This window comes from Aethalodelphis obliquidens, unplaced genomic scaffold, assembly GCF_003676395.1.
Source record: "Aethalodelphis obliquidens isolate GAN/ISIS:26980383/991018 unplaced genomic scaffold, ASM367639v1 scaffold4, whole genome shotgun sequence".
Classification (NCBI taxonomy): Eukaryota; Metazoa; Chordata; class Mammalia; order Artiodactyla; family Delphinidae; genus Aethalodelphis; species Aethalodelphis obliquidens.
In genome coordinates, this window is record NW_020837948.1 from 81,661,390 (window position 1) to 81,673,011 (window position 11,622).

General features: G+C 44.2%; 1 pseudogene; it reads right to left on the bottom strand.

Moving 5' to 3' along the window:
• Positions 1-5,034: 5,034 nt before the first annotated feature.
• LOC113617584 (alpha/beta hydrolase domain-containing protein 17C pseudogene) lies at positions 5,035-11,352 on the bottom strand (annotated as a pseudogene).
• Between the last annotated feature and the right edge of the window lie 270 nt (positions 11,353-11,622).

Sequence of the window (11,622 nt, forward strand, 5' to 3'; positions counted from 1 at the left end):
GCTAGCATCGGAAGAAAGGAACAAATTGATCTTTGCTGTGGAGCAGCAGGCATTCCCATCTTTGAGGAGGTCTGGTTAATATGTGATGCAGATGCATTAGGGAGGGAGGAGGCTCAAGTGAAGAGAGAAGAGAGAATTTTATGTTTAACTTTTCTTTACCTATCTTAAAATATAATTTCCTTTTTCACTTTCCCCTTTTGATCATTAATCTTTAGATAGCATTAGGTGATCAAATATTTGTTCCCCCAATAACAGGGTCTGTGCTTATTTGCTCTGGATCCATCATTACCCCAGTTCTTTCTTTCCTTTTTAGGAGTTATGCTAGTAGAACGCCTGGCAAAGGCTGATAGACAATCGTGCTCCAACAGACGCTTACAGCTTTTTTTAAAAAAAAAATTAGGTCCAAACCATATTTGTGTGGTGGGGTCAAAATTCCCCGTTTTTGTTACCGTATCTGTCTGTCTTCTTTAGTAGCAATTTCTTGAGCTTATAGATGACATCTTTTACTGGATTAGCACGGTTAACAGAGAGCAGTGGACAGAAAATTTCAAGGCTTTATGGCGTGAGTATTTAAAGCTGCGTGTTTGGCTGCAGCATCAGCAAGCTGATTTCCTTTAGCTTCCATAGTGTCGATTTGGAATGTCCTGGTGTCAATAATTGCTAACTGGTTTTTTGGCAGTTGTATAGCAGTTAATAATTGCAATCTGTTTTTCATTTTTTAGGTTGTCCTGAAGAAGTTAAAAACCTCATTGTTCCCATAGCATTCCAAAGTTGTGTGCCACTCCAGAAGGCATTGCAACTGTCAGTATAAATATTTGCTAGCTGGTCTTTAGCAAGTTGAAAAGCTAAGGTTAGGGCAATTAATTCAGCTTGTTGTGCTGACTTTTTCTGGTAAATAAGAGCTTTCACTTATGTTCACTGTGAATGTTATTGCATATCCAACTCTATAATGCCCCTGCTTATCCTTTAAGTAGAACCCATCTGTAAATCAAATTAGGTTAGCCTTATCAATAGGAGCTTCTTGTCATTCCTGGGAACAAGAAGATAATCTGTTAATAAATGCAGTCGTGATTGTCTTCTTCCTGTAGTTCTGGAAGCAAAGTTGCAGGCTTAAGGTTATTACAGAAAGCAACAATACTTCATAAGAAACTAGTCGGTTTACAGAAGTGCTGAGTGTGGTGAGAGTTTAGAAGGACTCAACTGAGTGTGGAGCATAAAGAATACCCCCATTGCTATTTCTTCAATAGTCTTATGTAGGAGTGAAATAGCCCCCATACAAGGTGGAAGTCCTTTTGCTACGGAATCAAATTTAGTTTCAGAGCATAAAAGCAAGTCATCTACAAACATTTTTGTAAAAGCATCAGAGTAAGACAACTCTATAAGTGACAAAACACTTAAAAAACATGGTTAAAGACCTGATTACAATGCAGTTGTTAAGGAAATTTGGCTATTTCTGTGACATACAACACTTTAAAATAATAACTAGAAATATGACTGAGAACATACCACAACATTTCAAATTTTAGGGAGTTCATATAATTTCTAGAACATTAGAACCTTCTAAGAAGGTTTATCATTACTTATTTGACAATATTTCCCATGTAATTTAACATACCAAAAAAGGCTAATTAGTTTAATATCTCTCTTTGAGGTGTTCAGGGACCCTCTGAAACATTCCGAAGTTAACTAGAGGTCAAAAGAACATTTAGAATTTGATTTGAGGAAGTTTGTCAAAGACACCAAAAGGTTTTTGGTTTTTTTTTTTACATCTTTATTGGAGTATAATTGCTTTACAATGGTGTGTTAGTTTCTGCTGTATAGCAAAGTGAATCAGTTATACATATACATATGTTCCTATATATCTTCCCTCTTGCGTCTCCCTTCCTCCCACCCCTCTGGGTGGTCACAGAGCACGGAGCTGATCTCCCTGTGCTATGCGGCTGCTTCCCACTAGCTATCTATTTTACGTTTGGTAGTGTATATATGTCCATGCCACTCTCTCACTTTGTCACAGCTTACCCTTCCCCCTCCTCATATCCTCAAGTCCATTCTCTAGTAGGTCTGTGTCTATTCCTGTCTTACCCCTAGGTTCTTCATGACATTTTTTTTCTTAAATTCCATATATATGGTTTAGCATACGATATTTGTCTTTCTCTTTCTGACTTACTTCACTCTGTATGACAGACTCTAGGTCCATACACCTCATTACAATTAGCTCAATTTCGTTTCTTTTTATGGGTGAGTAATATTCCATTGTATATATGTGCCACATCTTCTTTATCCATTCATCCGATGATGGACACTTAGGTTGTTTCCATCTCCTGGCTATTGTAAATAGAGCTGCAATGAACATTGTGGTACATGACTCTTTTTGAATTATGGTTTTCTCAGGGTATACGCGCAGTAGTGGGATTGCTGGGTCATATGGTAGTTCTATTTGTAGTTTTCACAGCAAGATCCTTTTTGACCCACCTCCTAGAGAAATGGAAATAAAAACAAAAATAAACAAATGGGACCTAATGAAACTTCAAAGCTTTTGCACAGCAAAGGAAACCATAAACAAGACCAAAAGACAACCCTCAGAATGGGAGAAAATATTTGCAAATGAAGCAACTGACAAAGGATTAATCTCCAAAATATACAAGCAGCTCATGGGACTCAGTATCAAAAATACAAACAACCGAATCCAAAAATGGGCAGAAGACCTAAACAGACATTTCTCCAAAGAAGATATACAGACTGCCAACAAACACATGAAAGAATGCTCAACATCATTAATCATTAGAGAAATGCAAATCAAAACTACAATGAGATATCATCTCACACCAGTCAGAATGGCCATCATCAAAAAATCTAGAAACAATAAATGCTGGAGAGGGTGTGGAGAAAAGGGAACACTCTTGCACTGCTGGTGGGAATGTGAATTGGTACAGCCACTATGGAGAACAGTATGGAGGTTCCTTAAAAAACCAAAAGGTAAAAAACAAACAAACAAACAAAAAAACCAAAAGGTTTTAAATGTTTGGCTAAGTAGGATCATAGTCGCTGTGAAACAATAGTCATTTAACCAAAGTGACAATAAAAAATTTCAAAGGCAAATACGGAAAGTTACAACAGATTGCTTAAGAGTTAGTAAAGAAACTTTACAAGCTATTTATCAAAAGAGATTGATATTTCAAGAAAACTTTTTTCTCTTAACAGAGTAAGAAAACAATTTCTAGTTTTGTACAACTTTACTATCAAAATTCATTCACTTGATTAAATTCAGTCTATTCTTAGTCTTTCCTGACCATGCATAAAACTCTTTTTACAGGGTTCCTTTTTAAAAATTTTTTTTATTAAATTTTTTTTTTCTGATCCATGCATCCTTCATTCCATCACCAACGGCTGTGCTGCATCTAAGCAACAGTACACAAACTGGCAACCAACCGCAATTCACCTGTACAACGATCGGAGGCTTACAGTGCATTTAATGCTTTTAAATTTGGAAACAAATTTTTTAAATAAAACCAAAGAACCCTCAAACCCAAACCCCCAACCAATCAAGTAGTGTAGCAGTTTTAAGCATCTTACACTTCTGATGCTTACTGGAGCAACTCCAGTGTGAAAACCCAAATAACTCCTAAACTAGAAAGATTAGTTTAGTGAAATTTTAATTACATAAATTTTTCAAAGCATAAACTTGTAATTTTTTGTCTTGCAAGTGTTATTAAATTTTTAATAGAAAACATAGGAATAAAAACATATTAACAGGGACTTCCCTGGTGGCGCAGTGGTTAAGAATCTGCCTGCCAGTGCAGCAGACGCAGGTTCGAGCCCTGGTCCAGGAAGCCCCCACATGCCGTGGAGCAGCTAAGCCCGTGTGCCACAACTGCTGCGCCTGTGCTCTAGAGCCTGTGAGCCACAACTACTGAGCCCACATGCCACAACTACTGAAGCCTGTGCACTTAGAGCCCATGCTCTGCAACAAGAGAAGCCATCACTATGAGAAGCCCATGCACCGCAACAAAGAATAGCCCCCGATGTCTGCAACTAGAGAAAGCCCACACGCAGCAACGAAGACCCAATGCAGCCAAAAGATAAAAATATAAAAATAAAAAAATGAAAACATATTAACAAAAGGTAGGCAATCATTTACATTACAAACAAGGAATTTGCAGTTTGTTGTTGTAGACTGACAAAAGAAAACTACCCATTAAGAATCTATGTACAATGTAATTGCAAATATGTACAGTACTTTAAAAAAGCCTACAAGGAGGACTTTACAGAAGGACAGTCGGCTAGGTTCTTTGTTAGACCAACCAGACGAACGAAATATTAAAACTCTGTGGACTAGTAATAAGTTTACTCTTAAAAAAAAAAACCCAGGGCTTCCCTGGAAGCACAGTGGTTAAGAATCTTCCTGCCAATGCAGGGGACACGGGTTCGAGCCCTGGTCTGGGAAGATCCCACATGCTGCGGAGCAACTAAGCCTGTGTGCCACTATTGAGCTTGCGTTCTAACTAAGCCCGTGTGCTCCAACTACTGAGCTTGCGCTTTACAGCCCACGAGCCACAACTACTGAGCCTGTGTGCCGCAACTACTGAAGCCTGCACGCCTAGAGCCTGTGCTCCGCAACAAGAGAAGCCACCACAATGAGAAGCCCACGCACCGCAACAAAGAGTACCCCCGAGGGGCTTCCCTGGTGGCACAGTGGTTGGGAGTCCACCTGCCGATGCAGGGGACACAGGTTTGTGCCCCGGTCTGGGAGGATCCCACATGCCGCGGAGCGGCTGGGCCCGTGAGCCATGGCCTCTGAGCCTGGGCGTCCGGAGCCTGTGCTCCGCAACGGGAGAGGCCACAACAGTGAGAGGCCCGTGTACCGCAAAAAAAAAAAAAAAGAAGAGTACCCCCGCTCGCCACAACTAGAGAAAGCCTGTGTGCAGCAACAAAGACCCAACGCAGCCAAGAATAAATAAATAAATATATTTTAAAAAAACCTAACCAGTTTCCTTTTGTTAAAGAATATTCCAAAAAAAAGAATATTCCAGAATATTCTTAAGAATATAATTTATAATAATTATAAATATTATGTTTATATGGTTCCAGTTGATGATGCTGTTCACAACAGTTCCAGTAAATTACCCTTTAATTGATTGGGGGAAAGATCGGCATGTTAACAAAAATTAACGAAGGAATTTTCATCACAATGGTTTCCAGTTACACTATCACAGTTTCACAAGTGGATTGGGCCCCTGAATCCAGGGGCTGAAAGAGAGCTGCAGGTCAAATACTGAGAATGAGGATGGAGAGAGGTTGAGTCCTGCATAAATGGATCCTACTGTGATGGGTTAGGTAGAGAAAGGGATGTGAGCATCCTTTTTACAGCATGAGAAAACGGTCCCCCCACTCAGCTCTCATTCCCATTCTGCAAAGCAATGAAGCTGGAAATCACAATCAGTTTAACATGTGTGAGTTTGCAGAACCTCTAGATACAAAAGACCAAGATGTCCTCAGCTCTTTGACTGATTAGGACGCCTGAAAAGCTGGGCACTTCCTCGTGATTACCACGCCATGACAGCTATCCAGTTAAAGGATGTGCAAAACAGAGGACTCTTGTAGATGAGATAAAATCAAGTCATCCTGAGGAATTAGGAAGTTCGTGAGATATGAACTGTTTTAGTCTTTCTAGGTATTGTGCATAAAGCTCTTTGTCATTATGTCTTTGACCCAGAGGGGCTCCACGGCCCGGGCACAGCGTTCATACATGGCCAGGCCATGGGAGAAATCGATGACCTCGTCCTTTGTACCGTGAATGACCAACACAGGAGAGGTGACTTTAGATATCTTGTCAATGCTGGGGAAAGCATCAAAGCACTATGTTTTCCTGGTATTGGGAAAAGCCACACGCAATCCAGGCATCAGAGGCGAACGGAGAATTACGGCTGCACACTCATACCCGGAGGCCAGGGGTACAGTGGGGATGGTCCCAATGCTCTGACCATACAGGATGATGTTCTCAGCACTTACGCCATACCAGGTGCGCAGCGCCTGCCACGTGGCGTCGATATCAGCGTAGAGGTTCTTTTCAGAGGGCTTGCCCGAGCTGACGCGCCGTAGCCGGAGTAGTCGTAGGAGAAGATGTTGCAGTTGATGCGCAAGCGGAGGCCGATGTATCACAAGGAGCTACACGTCTGGCCCAGGTCCACGGCACTGCCGTGGGAGAAGAGCTGCGTGTAGCCGCTGGAGGGCGCGCAGCGCACGAACATGCAGCCGAACCGGTTGTCCCGGGCCGTGCGTGAGAAGACCTCGACGGCGTCCAGCTTGCGCCGCGAGTACTGCCAGTCGGCGCGCTAGCTCAGGTGCAGGCTGCAAGCGCCGGGCCCCGTGCCCTCCTCGGGCCGCTGCTGCGCGGGCTAGGCTGCTGCGCCGGCTGGGGGCCGCGCTGCTCGGGCGCCAGCACCGTGTAGGTGGGCTCGGGCCGCAGGAAGGCCAGCTTGGCGGCGATGCGGCTCGGGCAGGGCGGGCAGCAGAAGAGCCAGCACAGCTCTCCCGGCGAGAAGCCGTTCATCCTGACGCCTGGTTCGGGCATCGGGGCGGCCTCGAGCGGCCAAGCAAGGCGGCTGCAGTCCGTCGGCCCTGCGGCAGGAGGAGGAGGAGGAGCGGAAGGAGAGGCGCAGGAAGGGCGAGGCGGGGCTGGCCTGGCCGGCGTGGCGCTTCGAGCCGCGGCGGGTCAGCTGCGGCCCGGGTGGCCGGACGAGGCGCAGGCGGCCGGGGCCCGCGCGCAGCACAGAAAGCCGCGGGCCACGGCTGCTGCTGACACGCCGGCTCCAGCGCGCCGCCCCCAACCCCCCTCACGCCCGCCGCCTCCACTTTCGGGTTATCCAGGGTTCCTGTTTTTAGATTTAAATTAATTTCTACAAACACACCACTTCATAACACAATCTTACAATAAAGCAGAAAAGATATTTATTAATAGTCTGGAACATATTCTGTGTCTCGGTAATAAGAGGTCAAAAGTAGGTAAACATAAATTCCTTTAGCAATTAATGTTCAGTATTTTATCTTATTAAAAAATGATCTAGAGGGAATTCCCTGGCGGTCCAGTGGTTAAGACTCCGGCTTTCACTGCCATGGACCCAGGTTGGCTCCCTGGTGGGGAAACCAAGATCCCACAAGCAGGGAAGCGAGGCCAAAAAAAAAAAGATCTAGACATTCAATGAATTTCCATCATTTAATTTAGCAGAACTCTAAAGCTTCAAGTTACCAAATACCTGGAGAAACTGTTTTTAGGCAGATATAAAACATAATTATTTCTAAAGAGCTCACCCAAAAACTTCTATTTATCTCTATTTCATTACTTATGAAAATATCATACCAAGTTAATTTTATTGTTGACCAATTTTATAACAGAGATAACATAAGCTTACTGATTTTCAGTAAACCTAGGTTTAGTATAGTATATTGTATAGTACATTAAAAGTACTATACTTAATGTTGATGACTCTAAGTACATGTCTATATCAATTAAACCATCAACTTAATCTTATTTTTATTCATTAAAAATCCTAGATCATGTGATTCTTTAAAAATTTTGGGCTAGTTTATGTTATATTTAGAAATATTTGATTTGTAAGTGCTTATTTTTAAGTCAGCTCTTTAACAAATTAATTTCGATAACACCATCCTAAGGTAGACACATATATATAACATACACACAGACATATGAATATCCAGAAAGACACAGAAATCTCATAGTTTTCCTGCTTGAGTTTAAAAAGGTTTCTTTTCCCTTTTATTCTCTCAGTTTTAAGTTCTAATTTAGCCAGAGCTGTAGTCTCAGGCGATGAGCACTGTGTTTAAATTTCAAGGGCATGATAAGTATTATAAATCCAAGCTTTCCCCTAGAAATACTTTTATTCTCTGAGTCAGAATTTTGGAAACATGTTTTATCAAGTTGGCTTTCTCTGCTTATGAAAAAAACAGTTTTGGAATGTCAGAAGAGCTCTATCCTGGCCATTTAAGAGTTAAGATAATGCTTACAAGTGTTGGCTTCGTTCCAATTGTACATGAAGCCAGCTGGAGTTCCAGTGTCTGGCTGTCCATCAGGGAGCTGTAGAGCCTTTGAAGCACGTTTTCCCATTACTAATTTGGTAGTCTAATTTAGATATGATCTGAACAAATTTCTCAGGGCAGTGTGATGAATGCCATGTGTGCTGCTTCTGAGCCTAGCTCCCCAAGGAGTTACCCTGGGGTCGGTTCCACTCTTCTGTGTGTCTCGGTTTCTCCCTCTGACAGTCTAAAACTGCCGTGAGTGCTTGGAGCACTGGGTGATCAGCCATGATTATTGTGCATCCCCATGAGCAGAATTTACTTAATGGTTGTAGTGGGATCCCCTGTGGGGCCACTGCTAGTCATGAGGACTGACCCTCAGACACTTCTGCTGGGTTCCCAGTTGCCTGAGAATGCCTTGTGGCCGCAGGAGCAAGGGTCCCTTTTCTTTTGAGCTGCAGGCTAAGTCTCTCATTTCACTAGCAAACATATATACAACATATACACCATATACACATATACACCACATATACACAATATTTCCAACTTAAGCCAAAAACTTAAAAAGCCAGCCAAGCCAGTTCACTCTAAAATTCCCCCTAGGTCCTTGCCTAGGAAATGTCAGTACATCCCTGGGACTCCAAGTCCCAAGAAAAATAGCTTGAGTAAAATTTAGGATGTCATTTAAAGCAGTGATGTCCGGACATCAGGAGAACTCACCAAAGCACCTGAGGAATACCTAGACGCCTGTGGGGCTCAAAGGGCCGGGGCTGGTACCAAGCACCGGTTCGGGGTAGACTCCAGGTTTCCACTGGTGGGTGTCTCTGATATCCTGACAACTATGCCAAGCAAATGTTTACAGAAATTCAATTAACAATGAAGATAAGAAGCAAAAGAGAATTTTAATTCAAGTCAAACTGGGGATTATAACGCAGGAGACAGACGCTGAGAAGCTCTGAGAACTGTTCCTCCTGTTAGTAGAAGGCACAGTCATATACATTTTTGAGACAAACGATCCTACAACCAAATGACACGCTGACATTTTACATAAAGTTCACCAAAAATACATTGTCCAGGTAAACACATACAAAGCAAGCAGTATGTCACTATGACCCCCTATAGAGTTGTGAAAGAATGATAATCTTTAAGAAGTTGCATTGCTAGCGTCAGGAAAAGAAAAAAAACTTTGCTGTGGAGGAGGCATTACTGTCTTTGAGGAGGTCTGGTTGATGTGTGATACAGATGCACATTAGCGAGGGAAGAAGGATGCCGAAAGGGGTGCAGGAAGGGAGAGAGCGAGAGAGTTTTATGTTTAAATTTAATCATCCGATAGTTCACCCATTTTCCCAAAAGGCACAAGATTGTATTTCCCGTTTTGGACCAAGTAGAACCCATCTTTGCCTTTAGATTCCCTAAGGCAACTTAACTCTGCCCGTTTTTCAACAGCGGTTCAAAAAACATGGAATCACGAGTTTTCCCCCTTTTGAACAGAGCAGGGTGACTTACCAAGAAGCTTCCACAAAGGTCCCTCAACAGAATTGGAGGACACAACACAAAGGGAGTAGAGCTGGGTTCCCAGATCAGTCACAAATCAGTGAGCACAATGGGTTCCAGCATCAGTTACTCACCAGCCTCCGGATTCTTCATGGGTCGTCTTTCCATCCTACTTTTAAGGACAATAATTTAAAAGAAAACTCAGAGTTTTACTGGATATTGAGGAAGAAACAAACTGTTCGCAAAAATGAAGATTTCAAACTGAAAACTCGTATGAAGCTCTAAGGCTTGACATCTCCGGGAAGCTTATAAAATAAACAAGAGGAAGTTGTTTGACCTTTACAATGATTGGCTATTAAATACAATGGAGGTTTCCAGAGGTCAGGGGATTGGTTAAAGTGATTATCTTATTCCGTTACAGGAAGACAAGGGTTTTTTGTTTTTGTTTTTAAATGATTTTCAAAGGTATTTACAAGAAATAGTTTGAGTTAAATTACCCTTATGTTTTGAAATAAACTCGATTTAGTTTTGTTTACGTGGCTTATTCGGTTTTGTTTGCTGGGGGGAGGTTTCAAACCTGGTTTCTATTTTATTTCATTTCACCCCACTTCATTCACCTCATCTTATCACGTGCAACTCCCATCTTTCTCGGTGTGAGCACGGCTCAGTTCTCAGTGTCCGCAGTTTCTAGGTGGCAGCACCCTCGAAAGCGCCAAAACGGACATTTGACTTTGGCCACAACGCCGCTATCTGCGCTGTGCCTCCCTTGCTGGGCCCCGGCACCCTTAGGCGCTCTGTGTCAGTGTTTGGTCGGTCGCGGTCCCGGCAAGTGCACTAGGCCGGCGTTTTCTTAGAAGTAGTTTCCACTAGAGTGCAGCCGGAGCTTTCTCAGGGTCGCAGCCCCGCGGCCTTCCCCATCCCTCGCAGCGGGTGGCTGGCAGCAACGCAATTGCTTTGAGCCATTTTCAAATAGAGTTCCGCATTAGCTATGCTGCACATTTCACTCATGCTAGTCGGAGTGTGCCCGGGAATGCGCTTTGGAGCGTGGCAAACACCGATTTAGCGAGAGTGACAGCGATCATCTAATCCTAGGACTGCCCCTTTCAACGGTGTTTTGCTGTTTGTTTCTCGTAGGGCTAGTTTCTCTGAACGATTGGCTTGTAAAAATTCTTTTCCCGTGTGTTTTGCTCTGTTGTTTTGTTTTCACATGTATCTTCATTTTAGGATTTCTTATGCATTTGTAGTATTTTAATTTACATGTAGTTTTCTACCGAGTTCCTGAGTCTGTCTGCGCTCAGCGGCAGCTCCCTGGGCCGCCTGCGCCCGGGAGCGGAGGAGCGCCGCTGGGTCTCGGCCGCGCTAGCGCCCAGTTCCGCTCGCCGCGGGTGCTGCGCGGGGCCCGGCTCCTGCCGCCCAGTCCGCGTTTTCTCAGCCGCACTTTCGCCAGCAGCGCCGAGCGGGCGCTTTCACTTTGGCCGCCACCCTCAAGGCACCAAAGGGAACTCTTCTCCCTCGCGTGGGCCTGGGTCCTATGTGCCGTCGCCTTCTCGGTCCTAGCACCGCTCCGTTCGTAGCCAGCCGGTTCAGCGTCGCGGCACCGTGATTCGCGCCCGTCTGGCGCTCCGTTGGCGTTTTCGCTAGGAGCGAAACGGGCCGCCGTTTTCCTGACACAACGCGAATTTGCACCCAGTGGGTGTCCAGTAGGCTGCAGCACCGTTCCTTCCTCCAACCCCGAAGTTTCTCGGCCGCTGACCGCTAGTTTCTCAGAGTTTCTTGGGGACTTTCCAAGGCGCCAGGCGCCTTACCTCGCTGAAGAAAAGGGGAATTCAACTAGAGTATACGCCGCGTGCGGGGCTGACATGGGGCACTGTTGCGGTCCCGCACACACCTGCGAACTCCCCCGGAGAGGAACCAGCACCAAGGAAGAACACCAAGAGCCAGTGTAGATCAAAAGTATATTAGTAATAGGCGTTTATTAAGCACAGAAACACAAACCGATCGATCGGGGCCTCTTCCAAAAGAAGGGTGAGACCCCGAGCCTTCACACAGGTGCTGTTTTATACCCCAGGGTAAACAGGATGTTCGTGCTAATCTTAA